The sequence below is a fragment of the Heterodontus francisci genome, unplaced genomic scaffold (genome assembly GCF_036365525.1).
Source record: "Heterodontus francisci isolate sHetFra1 unplaced genomic scaffold, sHetFra1.hap1 HAP1_SCAFFOLD_747, whole genome shotgun sequence".
In the NCBI taxonomy this organism is placed as follows: domain Eukaryota; kingdom Metazoa; phylum Chordata; class Chondrichthyes; order Heterodontiformes; family Heterodontidae; genus Heterodontus; species Heterodontus francisci.
In genome coordinates, this window is record NW_027141982.1 from 187,483 (window position 1) to 200,353 (window position 12,871).

Below are 12,871 nucleotides of genomic sequence, written 5' to 3' on the forward strand. Positions count from 1 at the left end.
CTTAGCAATAACCTGCTCAGTGGAGCTCAGCTTGTGTTGCGCCAGGGCCACTCAGCTCCTGATCTCATTACAGTCTTGGTTCAAACATGGACAAAAGAGCTGAACTCAAGAGGTGATGTGAGAGTGACTGCCCTTGATATCAAGGCCGAGTATGGAATCAATGAGCCCTAGCAAAACTAAGGTCAATGGGAATCAGGGGGAAAGCCCTCCGCTGGCTGGTGTCATACCGAGCGCAAAGGAAGATGGCTGTGGTTGTTGGAGGTCAATCATCTGAGCTCCAGTACATCACTGCAGGTGTTCCTCAGGGTAGTGTCCTAGGCCCAACCATCTTCAGCTGCTTCATTAATGATCTTCCTTCAATCATAAGGTCAGAAGTGGGAATGTTCGCGGATGGTTGCAAAGTGTTCAGCACCATTCATGGCTCCTCAGATACTGAAGTAGTCCGTGTAGAAATGCAACAAGACCTGGACAATATCCAGGCTTGGGCTGATAAGTGGCAAGCAACATTCGCGGCACACAAGTGCCAGGCAATGACCATCTGCAACAAGAGAGAATCTAACCATCTCCCCTTGACATTCATCAGCATTACCATCGCTGTATCCCCCACTATCAAAATCTTAGGGGTTACAATTGACCTGAAACTGAACTGGAACAGCCATGTAAACACCGTGGATACAAGAGCAGGTCCAAGGCTCGGAATTCTGCGGCGAGCAACTCACCTCCTGACTCCCAAAAGCCTGCCCATCATCTACAAGGCACAATTCAGGAGTGTGATGGAATACTCTCCACTTGCCTGGATCGGTGCAGCTCCAACAGCAGTCAAGAAGCTCGACACCATCCAGGACAAAGCAGCACGCTTGATTGGCACCCCATCTACAAACATTCACTCCCTCCACCACCGACGCACAGTGGCAGCAGTGTGTACCATCTACAAGATGCACTGCAGCAATGCACCAAAGCTCTTTGGACAGCACCTTCCAAACCCACGACCTCGACCAACTCGAAGGACAAGGGCAGCAAATACAATGGAACACCACCACCTGCAATTTCCCCTCCAACGCACACAACATCCTGACTTGGCACTATATCGCTGTTCCTTCACTGTTGCTGGGTCAAAATCCTGCAACTCCCTTCCTAACAGCAATGTATGTATACCTACCTCAAATGGACTGCAGTGGTTCAAGAAGTCAGCTCACCGCCACCTTCTCAAGGGCAATTACGGATGGGCAATAAATGCTGGTCTGGTCAGCGTTGCCCACATCCCATGAATGAATAAAAAAAAAACGTTTATAGTTCCTCGGACTATTTTCTGCTTTAAATTAGCTTTGGTTCAATAGTGTGGCACTACACCCTATTCTCATAATCATCAATGAACAGCTAATTGTGCCTCTGTTATCTATTTCCTAATTTTTTGTTTGGCACGTGTGGGTACAATTTATCCGAAATAGAGTATTTACCCTTGAGTACTTTATCAAACATCTCCCCACCTTCTACCTTAAATATATTGACGTTATTATGTTGAATCTATTCAACACTACTCTACAGTTTAGTTCTTCCCCTCAGTTCCTCTCTCCCTTCTTCAGGCTTTCAATCCTCATCCAGTGGTTCATTCTGCCCCACCTGTCCCACAACATACGAGACATCCTTCCCTCTGAGCTCCAAGCTGAGCTCCAGAAGTCCATTTGCAAATCTGTCCATATCAGTCTCCTCCTCTCCTGTCCAAAGTCCAGAAAATCCAAGCTATCCATAAACTCATTGGATGGGACCCTGTGTGACAGACACCATGAGTTCGTTGCCCTGACAGTTTCCCTCCAACATCTCCTGCTACTGCATTCCGAGGGACCCATTTAAAAGTGATTAATTTTGTCCAACTCAATCGCTTGCCCACTCGAAACCCTCTCGTCGTCACTGTTTCTGGTCTGGGAATGAAAACCATTGCAGTATCCTGATCCTGACTTCCGTGCAGGGACTCTGTTGTAAATTATAGATGTGGACCTCTGCTCAAAACATTGGGATATTCCACATTCAAATGGTGTCGCTGTGGGAGCCTGTCTTGTTGCATGCTACGATGTCTTTGTGTTGAATACATGGACCATTCCTTGGTCCACTCTTATTCTGATCCATTGATTTGCATATTTTTTCCAATATTAGATGCCAATGCGGGTGCCATTTCCTTCTTTTTTCTTGAACTGGACGATTTAATCATCTTTTTCTTCCTGATGTCTGCCACTCTTTCATCTTCACATGGCCCATGTCTGGCATTCCCCTTCACTTTCTCAACTTGTCGAACTCAATTTCATGGAATGAGCTGTACAGAAATATCTACTACAATCCTACCGACTCCCAGTTGTGTGCTACCTTACAAAAGGCCTTTAGAAAATCAATGTATATTACATTTGTTGTATTAGTCTGATCTACATTTTCTAATAATTATTCTAATAATTCAATATTAGGTTGGTCATGTATGGCCTTCCTTTTGGAATATGAGTTAACTACTCTTGATTACATTATATGTTTCCAGATGTTTTTTCTTTTCCTGTTACTTATTTGAATAAGGATTCCAAGCTCTGGTGGCGCAATGGTTAGCAATGCAACCTCACCACTCTAGCAACCCGGGTTTGCTCCTGGCTATTGCCTGTACGGAGTTTGCAAGTTCTCTCTGTGACCGTGTGGGTTTCCTCAAGGTGCTCCGGTTTCCTCCCACAGCCAAAGACTTGCAGATTGATTGGTAAATTGGCCATTGTAAATTGCTCCTAAAGTAGGTAAGTGGTCGGAGAATGGTGGGGATGTGGTAGGGAATATGGGATTAGGGTAGGGTTAGTATAAATGTGTGGTTATTGGTCGGCATGGACACGGTGGGCCGAAGGGCCTGTTTCAGTGCTATACCTCTCCGTATTTCCGGACACTGCCATTATGCAAACTGGTCCCCAATTGCCTGGATTTGTTGTATCCTCTGTTTAAAATGCACGTGTTGCATTAGCTGTCTGGAAGTAGTCTCTTTTCTGATGATTATCAATGAACAGATAATCCTGTCTCTGACATCGCTTTCTTATCTTTTGTATGCGTGTATGAGGCAGCATACCCTATTTTTGATCACTTTGTTAAATATATCCCCATTTATACCTTAAATGTCTTGAAGAGTTTGCTAAATGTATGCACTAACATTCGAAAGTTTGGTTCCTCCCCTGAGAGAGTTCTCTCCCTTCTTCAGGCTCTGAATCCTCATCTGCTAGTTAATTCTTCCCTGACTATCCACTGCACATGAGGCACGCTTCCTTCTATGCTCGACGCTGTGCTCCAGAAGTCCATTCATATTTTATTGCATGTTAATCTTCACCTCTCTGGTCCAATAACCAAAAAACCCGAGCTATCGTCAAACTCCCCATGGATGGAATTTGTCTGACACCCACCATGAGACCGTTTCCAGGCATGTTTTCCTCCTCCATGTCTTGCTCGTACATTCTGAGGGCCAAACATGGAATGGATTCGTTTTGTTTCATTCACTCCCCATTTCTGCTGGAACCCATCTGTTCTTCACCGGCTTTTGACTATGAATGAAAACCCTCACATGCTCCTGATGTTGACCCCTGTGCAGAGACCTGATGTAGAGTTTAGGTGTGTTGGCCCCTGGTAGAATCATTGGGACATTCCGCACTCAAGTGGTGTCACAATGTGAGCCTGTATGGCTCCTATCCAAGCTGCCTTTATATATGATACGTAGACCATTCTTTGTTCCAATCCTACTCAGGTCCGTCCTTCACATTTTTGCCGATGCTTTGCTGACACGGCTGGTGTAATTTCCTTAATTTTCCTTCAACTGGAACATTTCATCAACCTTGCCTCTAATTTTTACCCCTCCCCCGACTTTTAATTGTCCGGCTCTGACATTTCCCTTCACTTCTTCTACTTCTCTATCTCCATGTCAGGAGTTAGGCTGTTTTGTAATATCTATTAGAATACCACCGATTCTGACAGCTACATTGAATATAATTCCTCCCAGCTGACTTCCACAAAATACCGTGTTCCATTCTCCCCCAGTTTCTCCACCTCCATTCCATCTGCTCAATCGATGCTGCGTTCCACAACAGTACTTCCGAAATGTCTTCATTTTTCCTCAGCCCACGATTCCCCTCAACCGTGTCATTCTATTTCCCATATTACTGCCTTGACCTCTTCGCCTCCATGACTGAAGCATGATAAGATTCCCCTTGTCCTCACCATGCCTCCCACCAGCCTCCATGTTCAACGCGTCATCTCCAACGTTTCTTCCACATTCACCTAAGTCCACCACCAAGCATATATTATGCCTCGCTCTCTTCAACCCACTGAAACCCAGGGAGGGGAAGGGTTATTGTATACTACATGACGTAGAGGGGGTGCAATCCTGGGGGCTCCAATTAACATCCAATGTCCAAAGGTTTTCGATTCCAGTGAGCTCCGATACCAAGAGGGCTCTGATTCGTGAGATGTCGGATTACCACCCCAATGCAGTGGGGTCCTATTGCGGGGGAGGACGCCAATTGCAGCCCTAGATCTGAGTGGGGTCGGATCATGGGGGGCTCAGTTTTTTCTCTGAAGTCCGAAGGTGCTGTGATCCAATTATTCAAGACCCCAGACTGTGATCCCGGATATGAGTCTAATTGCCCATCACAAAATCTGAAGGCAATCCTTACATTTGCTGGGAGCGGTTTTCTGCGTGTCCCTTGCCCTGACACTGTTAAACCTGGAAGTGGACGGTTTGGATTCGGGGCTGAGATTTTTAAAATTTTAACCTCTGTCCCATTCCCAACTCACGTGTGCTCGGTGTTAAAATCCTGCTCTTACTGCCTGGGCTAGACACAGAGGATATTTGATCAGGAATTTCCAGTCTATTTTGCTTTGTGTCTCTTACAGTTAATTTGCTCGCAATTGTGATCTTGTCCCGGGGAAAGTGTGGACTCTCCACCTGCATCACATCCTACCTAGTGGCCATGGCAACGGCGGATTTACTGGTTATTATCACTGAAGTCATACTGTGGCGGATCAGTTATTAGTATTTCCCGGGATCTTTCCTAGACACAACCCCTGTCTGTAGTGTTATCCATGTCCTGAGTCGTGCATCAACAGACTTGTCAGTCTGGTTCACCGTCACTTTCACCTTTGATCGATTTGTGGCCATTTGCTGCCAGAAGCTGAAGATATTGCACCAAGAAAACTGCGACTGTGGTTCCAGCAACAACCTGCATTCTGCTCTGTTTAAAAAAAATCCCCTTCTACTTTGTGTTTGAACCTGGAGAGATAATCGACAATGTTCCATGGGGCTGTTATATGAAGGCCAGCTTTTTAGCGAGTTGGGATGGGAGGGATTTGACTGGTTTGATACCATTTTAACCCCATTGTTCCCATTCACTTTAATTCTGCTGCTCAACGTTCTGACTTTCAGACGCATTTTAGTGGCCAATCGAGTACGTAAGGGACTGAGGGGTCAGAACAAGAGTGGTAATCACAGTGATCCAGAGATGGAGAGCAGAAGGAAACCTGTGATTTTACTCTTCAGCATATCTGGCAGCTTCGTACTTCTATGGATCGTGTATGTTATACATTTCTTCTATTATGTCATTACAGAAATCGAACCCGAGGGTTACAGTGATTCTGAAATAGTTTTTGAACGTGTTGGATTTATGAATCGGAATTTCAGTTGCTGTACAAACGCATTTATTTATGCTGCGACTCAGTCCAACTTTAGGGAACAGTTCAAGAGTGCAATTAAATACCCGATTACATCAATTATTCAAGTAATGAATAAACAAAACCCCTGAGTGCAGCCCAGACGTGGATCCCAGTTGTTCCTATCCATGAACGTAATCGCGTTTCCAAAGGGTGACAGCTTGATGACCCAAAATACTCTATGGGGCAGTGTGGGCTCACACATGCCAATGAGCAGCAGGGAGGGAGGTGAAAAGTGATGGAAAATAGGCAGCAGGAGTGTCAGAGCTTTCCCTGCAGGACAGAAGGGGATACCGCTGCCTGAATCTGTCCTCCACCTCCACTGGTTTTATTCCCGAGCTCCTTCAATCTATTCAGAAAACAAAGTGTATTCTTACAGAAGCAAAACCCTGCAGATCTGGAAATCATTTCATTTCAGTTGATTATTTGTGCCTGTGTTATTTTTAGAAGCATTTTGTTGAGCCTCTTTCCTTTGAATGCCCCCGCACCCCCCCCCCACCCCCTTACCGCGCCCCACCCCACCCCCCTCCCCGCCTCCACCACCTATCGAGTCACTGGTCTCTCTCCCTCTCTCTCTCTCTCTCTCTCCCCCTGAGTCCGAGTTGGGAGTTGGCATCTGAGCAAGCCCAACCAAATAGATCGGTCAGGGAAACGGGACCTGGGCGAGGGAGAGCAGCCGGGTTCAGTGCAGGAATGGATGTTACCAGTGTCTCAGCTTTGCGGCTCGTCGAATGAACGGTATCAAGTCCCTTCCTGGTCCCCATTTTCGTTGATATTGTAAAGGTTCTGTCTCCTCAGCTTCTGTGCCTATGTCCTCAAAATCTGTCATTATCCCCTCTCCGCAAATAACAGCCATTGACCTCTTTGTCCTTGCAAACTAAAACCCTATCTCCAAACAACCTGTCCTCTGAAAAGTCCTTGAATCCAGGGAGGGATCCAGTAATTGGGATATTGGGGGAGGGCACAATAATGGGAGAATTGGGGGAGAGAGTTGATAAATGGGGGAAATGGGAGAGGGCGCCTGTAAATGTGGGGGATTTGGAGTGCACCAGCAAATACGGGGTAAGTGGAGGTGGACGAGCAATTGAGAAATAGAGGGACGGCAACAATGATTGCAGAAAATGGGAAAGGGCACGAGTAATTGGAAATTTGGGAGGGCACAAGTAAGTTGTGGAATGGGGAGAGGGGGGTGGAGGCACACCGAATTTGGGAATTGAGGAAACATATGTTATTGGAAATTGGGGAAGGGCAACAGTAACTGAGAAATTGTGGGAATGCATAAGTAATTTTCAAATTAAGGGTGGGCACCAGTCATTGGGAAATTTGGGGTGGGGGTGGGAACAGATAAATGGGTAATTGGGGAGGGCACCCAAACTTGGGAAAGTGAGGCGAGGGGGATATCAACAATTGGGATAATGTCTGTGGGACCAGTCATGAAGCATTGGGGGTGGACCAGTAATTGGGTAACTGGGGGAGGGCATGAACCCAGAGGGGTTGCATAGTGTAGTGGTGTAGTCCCTGGGCTAGTAACCCCGACACCCAGGGTATTGTTCTGGAAGCATGGGTTTGGATTCCAACACAGTAGAAGGTGGAATTTGAATTTAATTAATAAATTTCAAATTAAAAACTAGTCTAATGATGGCCTTTAAACCGTTGTTGTAAAAAAAATCTGCTTCACTAATGTACTTTGGGTTAAAAAATCTGGTCTGACCTGCATGTGACTCCGGAACCACCACAAAATGGTGGACTCTAACATACGCGCAGAAATGGACCAGAGAAGCACTCAATTGTATGTAACTGCTACGAATTCAATGACAAAGGAAGACGACAGACAAGGTTTCTGCATTGGAGTGCTGACGTGGGTTGCATTGGAGTGCTAAACAGGGAGTTTTGTGACTGAGGGAGTTCAGTGAAGAGGGAACGAGGAGCTCCTTTCATTTCCTACCTGTCCTCAAAGAGCGTGAGGGGAGTCGAGAGTTTCCAAAGAGCACAGCTGACTGATGAGTAAGTCCCGGTGGGTATTTTTCAAACTGGATTGAATTGTAAGTAATTGTTTTACAAGACTTAGTTGATTTTTTTCCTATAATAGTCTTCTAAAATTTTTAATTTAAAGGGGTTAGTCATGGCAGGAGAGCTTAAAGCCGTTGTTTGCTCCTCTTGCTGCATGTGGGAATCCGAAAACATTTCCAGCACCTGGGACCAGCATGTGTGAAAGAAGTGTGTCCAGATGCAGCTCCTGGAAGCTCGGGCTTCAGAGCTGGAACGGCGGCTGGAAGCACTGTGGAGCATCCGCGAGTCTGAGAGCATTGTGGATAGCACGTTAGAGTGGTGGATCACCGCAGCTGAATTGACTTGAGGAAGGAAGGCAATGGGTGACCACCAGGCAGTCCGAGAGAAACAGGCAGGTAGTTCAGGAGTCCCCTGGGGTACCGCTTTAAAATCGGTATTCCATTTGGGAGACTGATGAGGCTGGTTCTTCCAGGGAATGCGATCAGAGCCAAGATTCTGACACCAATTGCAGCCTGTCTGCAAAGGAAGGGGGAAAGAGAGGAAAAGGAATAGTAATAGGGGATTCTATAGTCAGGGTAACAGGTAGGTGCTACTGTGGCCGTCAACGTGACTCCAAGATGGTGTGTTGCCTCCCTGGTGCCAGGGTCCGGGAAGTCACTGAACGGCTGCAGGGCATCCTGAAGGGGAGGGTGATAAGACAGAGGTCATGGTACATGTTGGTACCAATGACGTTGGTCGAAAGAGGGATGAGGTTCTGCATCAAGAATTCAGGGAGTTAGGCGGTAGACTAAAAAGCAAGACCTAACGGGTTGTAATATTTGGATTGCTCCCAGTGCCACATGCCAGCGAGTATAGAAATAGGAGAATAGCACAGATAAACGTGTGGCTTACCAGTTGTTGCAGGAGGGAGGGTTTTAGATTCCTGGAACACTGGGACCGTTTCTGGGGAAGGTGGGACCTTTACAAGCGGGACGGTCTGCATCTGAACCAGAGGGGGACTAACATCCTTGCTGGCGGATTTGCTAGTGCTGTTGGGAGGAGTTTAAACTAATTTGGCAGGGCGAGGCGACGCAGATTCCTCGCAGAATAGATTCACTGCTAAACGTAGGAAAGCAAACAAGTAAGAGGGAATACAGTGGAAGTAATTTTCAAGGGAATAACACTAGGATGGATGGCCTCTACTTTAATGACAGGAGTATTAAAGGTAAAACGGATGAGTTAAGGGCAAGGATTAGCACTTGGAATTGTGATATAGTAGGCATCACAGAGACATGGTTGAGGGAGGTGCAGGATTGACCGCACAATAACCCGGGATATAGACTCTTCAGGCGAGACAGAGGAGGGGGCAAAACAGGAGGGGGCATTGCAATATTAGTTAAGGAGTCAGTTACTGCAGTAAGGAGCAATATCTTGGAAGGGGCATCAAATGAAGCTTTATGGGTAGAGCTTGGGAATAAAAATGGGCAGTCACATTGCTAGGTGTTTATGATAGACCCCCAGATAGTTAGTGGGAAATTTAGGAGCAAGTATGTGCGCAATTCGCAGAGATGTGTAAAAATAATAAGAGGATAATAGTTTTAGATGATTTCAACTTACCCAACATTAATTGGGATAGTCATCATGTTAAGGGCTTAGATGGAATGGAGTTCTTAAAATGTATACAGGAGAACTTTTTAGCTCAATATATACAGGATCCAACAAGGGAGGGTGCAGTGCTGGAGCTAATTGTGGGGAATGAAGCCGGACAGGTGGTTGATGTGCTGGTGGGGGAAATTTTGGTGATAGCGACCACAACATGGTACAATTTAAGCTTGTTCTGGAGAAAGAAACACAAGTTGCCAAAAAAGAAGGTTTTGGATTGGGGGAGAGCGAATTTTAGTAAAATAAGGCAGGATCTGGCCAAGGTAGACTGGAAAGAGTTACTTGTTGGGAAAGCTACAGAAGAGCAGTGGGGGCATTCAAAAAGGAAGTGGTGAGGGTAGAGTCCCAACATGTTCCCTCTAGGGTAATAGGTACGTGCAACAAGCCCAGAGAACCATGGATGACCAGAAACATTCAGGGTACGGTGAGAAGGAAAAGAGAGGCCTTTAGCAAATACAAGGGGAGCACATCAACGGAAGCATTAGTGGAATACAGAAAGTGTAGGATCGAGCTTAAAAAGGCAAATAGGAGAGCAAAGAGGGGATATGAGAAAGCTCTGGCCGGTAAAAGTAGGGAAATCCCAAGATATTCTATTAGTATATCAATGGAAAGAGGATAACAAGGGAAAGAGTAGGACTCATTAGGGACCAAGCAGCAAATATGTGGATGGAACCAGAGAACATTGGTAGGGTGTTGAACGAATACTTCACATCTGTCTTCACCCAGGAAAATGTGGATTTTATTGAATGTTTTGTGCTTGTGACTAGGTGTGAAGATAAGGGCAGTGCAGTTGATGTAGTTTACATGGATTTCAGCTTTGAAAAAAAAAAAACAGGCGACATGAGAGGTGATGCCACAGCAAGAGATCTATTCTTTTGCAAAAAAAAAACAATTTAAGAACATATCTGCAGACAAATTTGGATTAAAGGCTTTACCTTTTTGTTATTCGTTCTTTTCCAAGACAGATTACATGAGAATTAGGCTCTTTTGGTGAGAAGTACATTGAAAATTAACAAAGCCTATCACCCCAGCAACACTGTTATTTGAATTTGGAATAATTTTGAGATGCAAAGAGTGCAGTGTGATCGAACAAGTTACTTTCAAGAAACTAAAAGGTCATCTCAAATATCGAACAAACGAACAAATAACTGGGATCAATGGGAACGTATGAATTTTGTTCTAAAGATGTTATTGTAATATTGTATTGGACTGTAAAGTTCCTCCAAGTCTCAGAGAATGAAACAAAATTATTATTAACAGGATTAATTAATATTGGAGGTTAAATCTGGATGATGCAAAAATTAATAAAGAAATTTGACAAATAAATATTGGGAAAATAGAATTTAAACCGTTAGATTCATATAGTATAGAATTTCCAAGTGCTCCCGAACTTTCCAGTGAAAGTCAGGAAAATGTAGATAAGAATTGTAATTGATAGCTTTCTTTGGAGATACTTGTATCCTCGTCTACAAACGGCTTTTTTTTTTCAAGAAAACGACGTTTGATATTTGGGCCACTACCCAAGACATCGGGATCCCGCAGGGGGAGATATGCAAAGGTTTCAAGAACGACCCGCCCTCCTAACCTTTTTAAACTTTTGATAAGATCACCTGAGGGTCGAGAATGTGAGGCATGATGTTGGTATACCGGTGTAAGAGTACAGGTGTGACGTGTTACATGTGAAATAACTAAAATACAGAAATACTTGGTGAAATACACTGAAGAACGGTCTCAAACATGTTCAACTATTCGGCAAATAATATGGCATGCAATGGTTAATGTGGCCAGTAGAGTGAGACAATATTATGAATCATCAAGATAGTGACACATAAAAGGAACTCTGAAGTAATCAGGATAGAATGGTACCTGTCAGAGGGAGTAATATTAGCAACAAGAGGGACATAGAGTCGAGATCATGACAAGTAAGGGCCAGATAGCGCGTTTAGTAAGAATTATCCACAAGTTGGATGCATGTAAAAGGAGAGCTGGAGAATCTTTTAAGTCGATGCATTATTGATTGCTTTACTTATATGTACTTATGTGCTAATAGTTTAGAACATCATTAAGACAGGTGGTTTGTGTTTGGGGAATGTCAAAACAATCGATAGTAATCATGGGAATCAGGAATAAATTGTGCCAACCTGTGAAATATGCAAACGGTTGTCACAATTGTAATAATAGCCATTCTCTATCACTTGAAAAATCTTACCTCAGGACTGGCGACGTGCACTGAATTGAGCTGAAATCAGTTATTATGTCTTCAACAAAGTAATAGTCAATGGATTGTTGTGAGAGATCAATATATTGTCATATATGTCACCCTTAAACCGGAAAGTTGTAAGTTGGTTTGGTGGCTGGATTTTAGCCTAATTTGACCATATTCGCACTGCATCCTCTGTAATAAATTAACAAGGTCAAACAGGTTAGTTTAATACTAGCAGGTAACTACAGAAGTCATTTTTGTTTCTTGTGTCAGCACTGTATTGATCGAATTATTGCATTAAGTAGTAACCCGTCAAGAAACCATGATACAAAACAATGAAGCTTGACTGAGCAGTGAGTAATGAATTAAGAATTAAGAAAGAGTAGGCTTTAATTTAAAAATATTAAGTTTGTAAGAATTCAATATGAGTAAGACTTTGGAAGTCACTGTGACGCAAAGGCAGCAGCAAAACTGCAGTGACACTGACAGCATTCACGTACTTTGCTTAAAAAAAAATGTCTGTGCAAATTCAACAGTCCAAGGATGTAACAACCATTATGAAAAGAATTCTTCATAGTTTTTGTTTAAATTTCAATTAGTGCCAAAAGGTTTTATTGATTATGTCCTAATTAGAGTAGGGTAGTAACTAACATCACCGAGCCCTAAACCAACCATTGACAAACAACACGGTGGTCTGATGCCCAAACAAGGTATAAAGGAACAGCTGTTGAACATAAGAAGCAGTATGAAAAATCCAGAGGAGGAAAGAAGAGAATCTTCAGTCAACGGATAGAGCAAGAGAGATAGAAAGTCCGTGCCACAGTCACTCGAAAGACTATTGCCAATGTTCTGAGGAACAAACTGTGACTATTGTCTTTCTTGAATATTACTTCATTGCACTGAATATAAATTGCTTAATAAATCTGCTATACTTATAACCAACTTGTACCGATAGTGGGTTGTTGTAGTCATGGACAAGCCACCCTGGTTGGATTAAAATGAATCCTGAAAGCAGCAAGAAACCCACATCAGACCGAAAGTAGGAAATAAAACTCCTCTATTCAAGAAGGAGGGAGGAAGAAAACATGTAACTATAGGCCAGTTAGCTTGACTTCTGTCGTGGGGTACACTCACAGTAATTGGGAATAGTCAGCATGGTTTTATGAGCGGGGAATCATATTTAACCAATTTATTGGAGTTCTTTGAAGAAGTAACATGCACTGTGGATAAAGGGGAGCACGTTGATGCACTGTACTTGGATTTCCAGCAGGCATTTGACAAGGTGCCACATAAAGCGTTATTGTGCAAAGT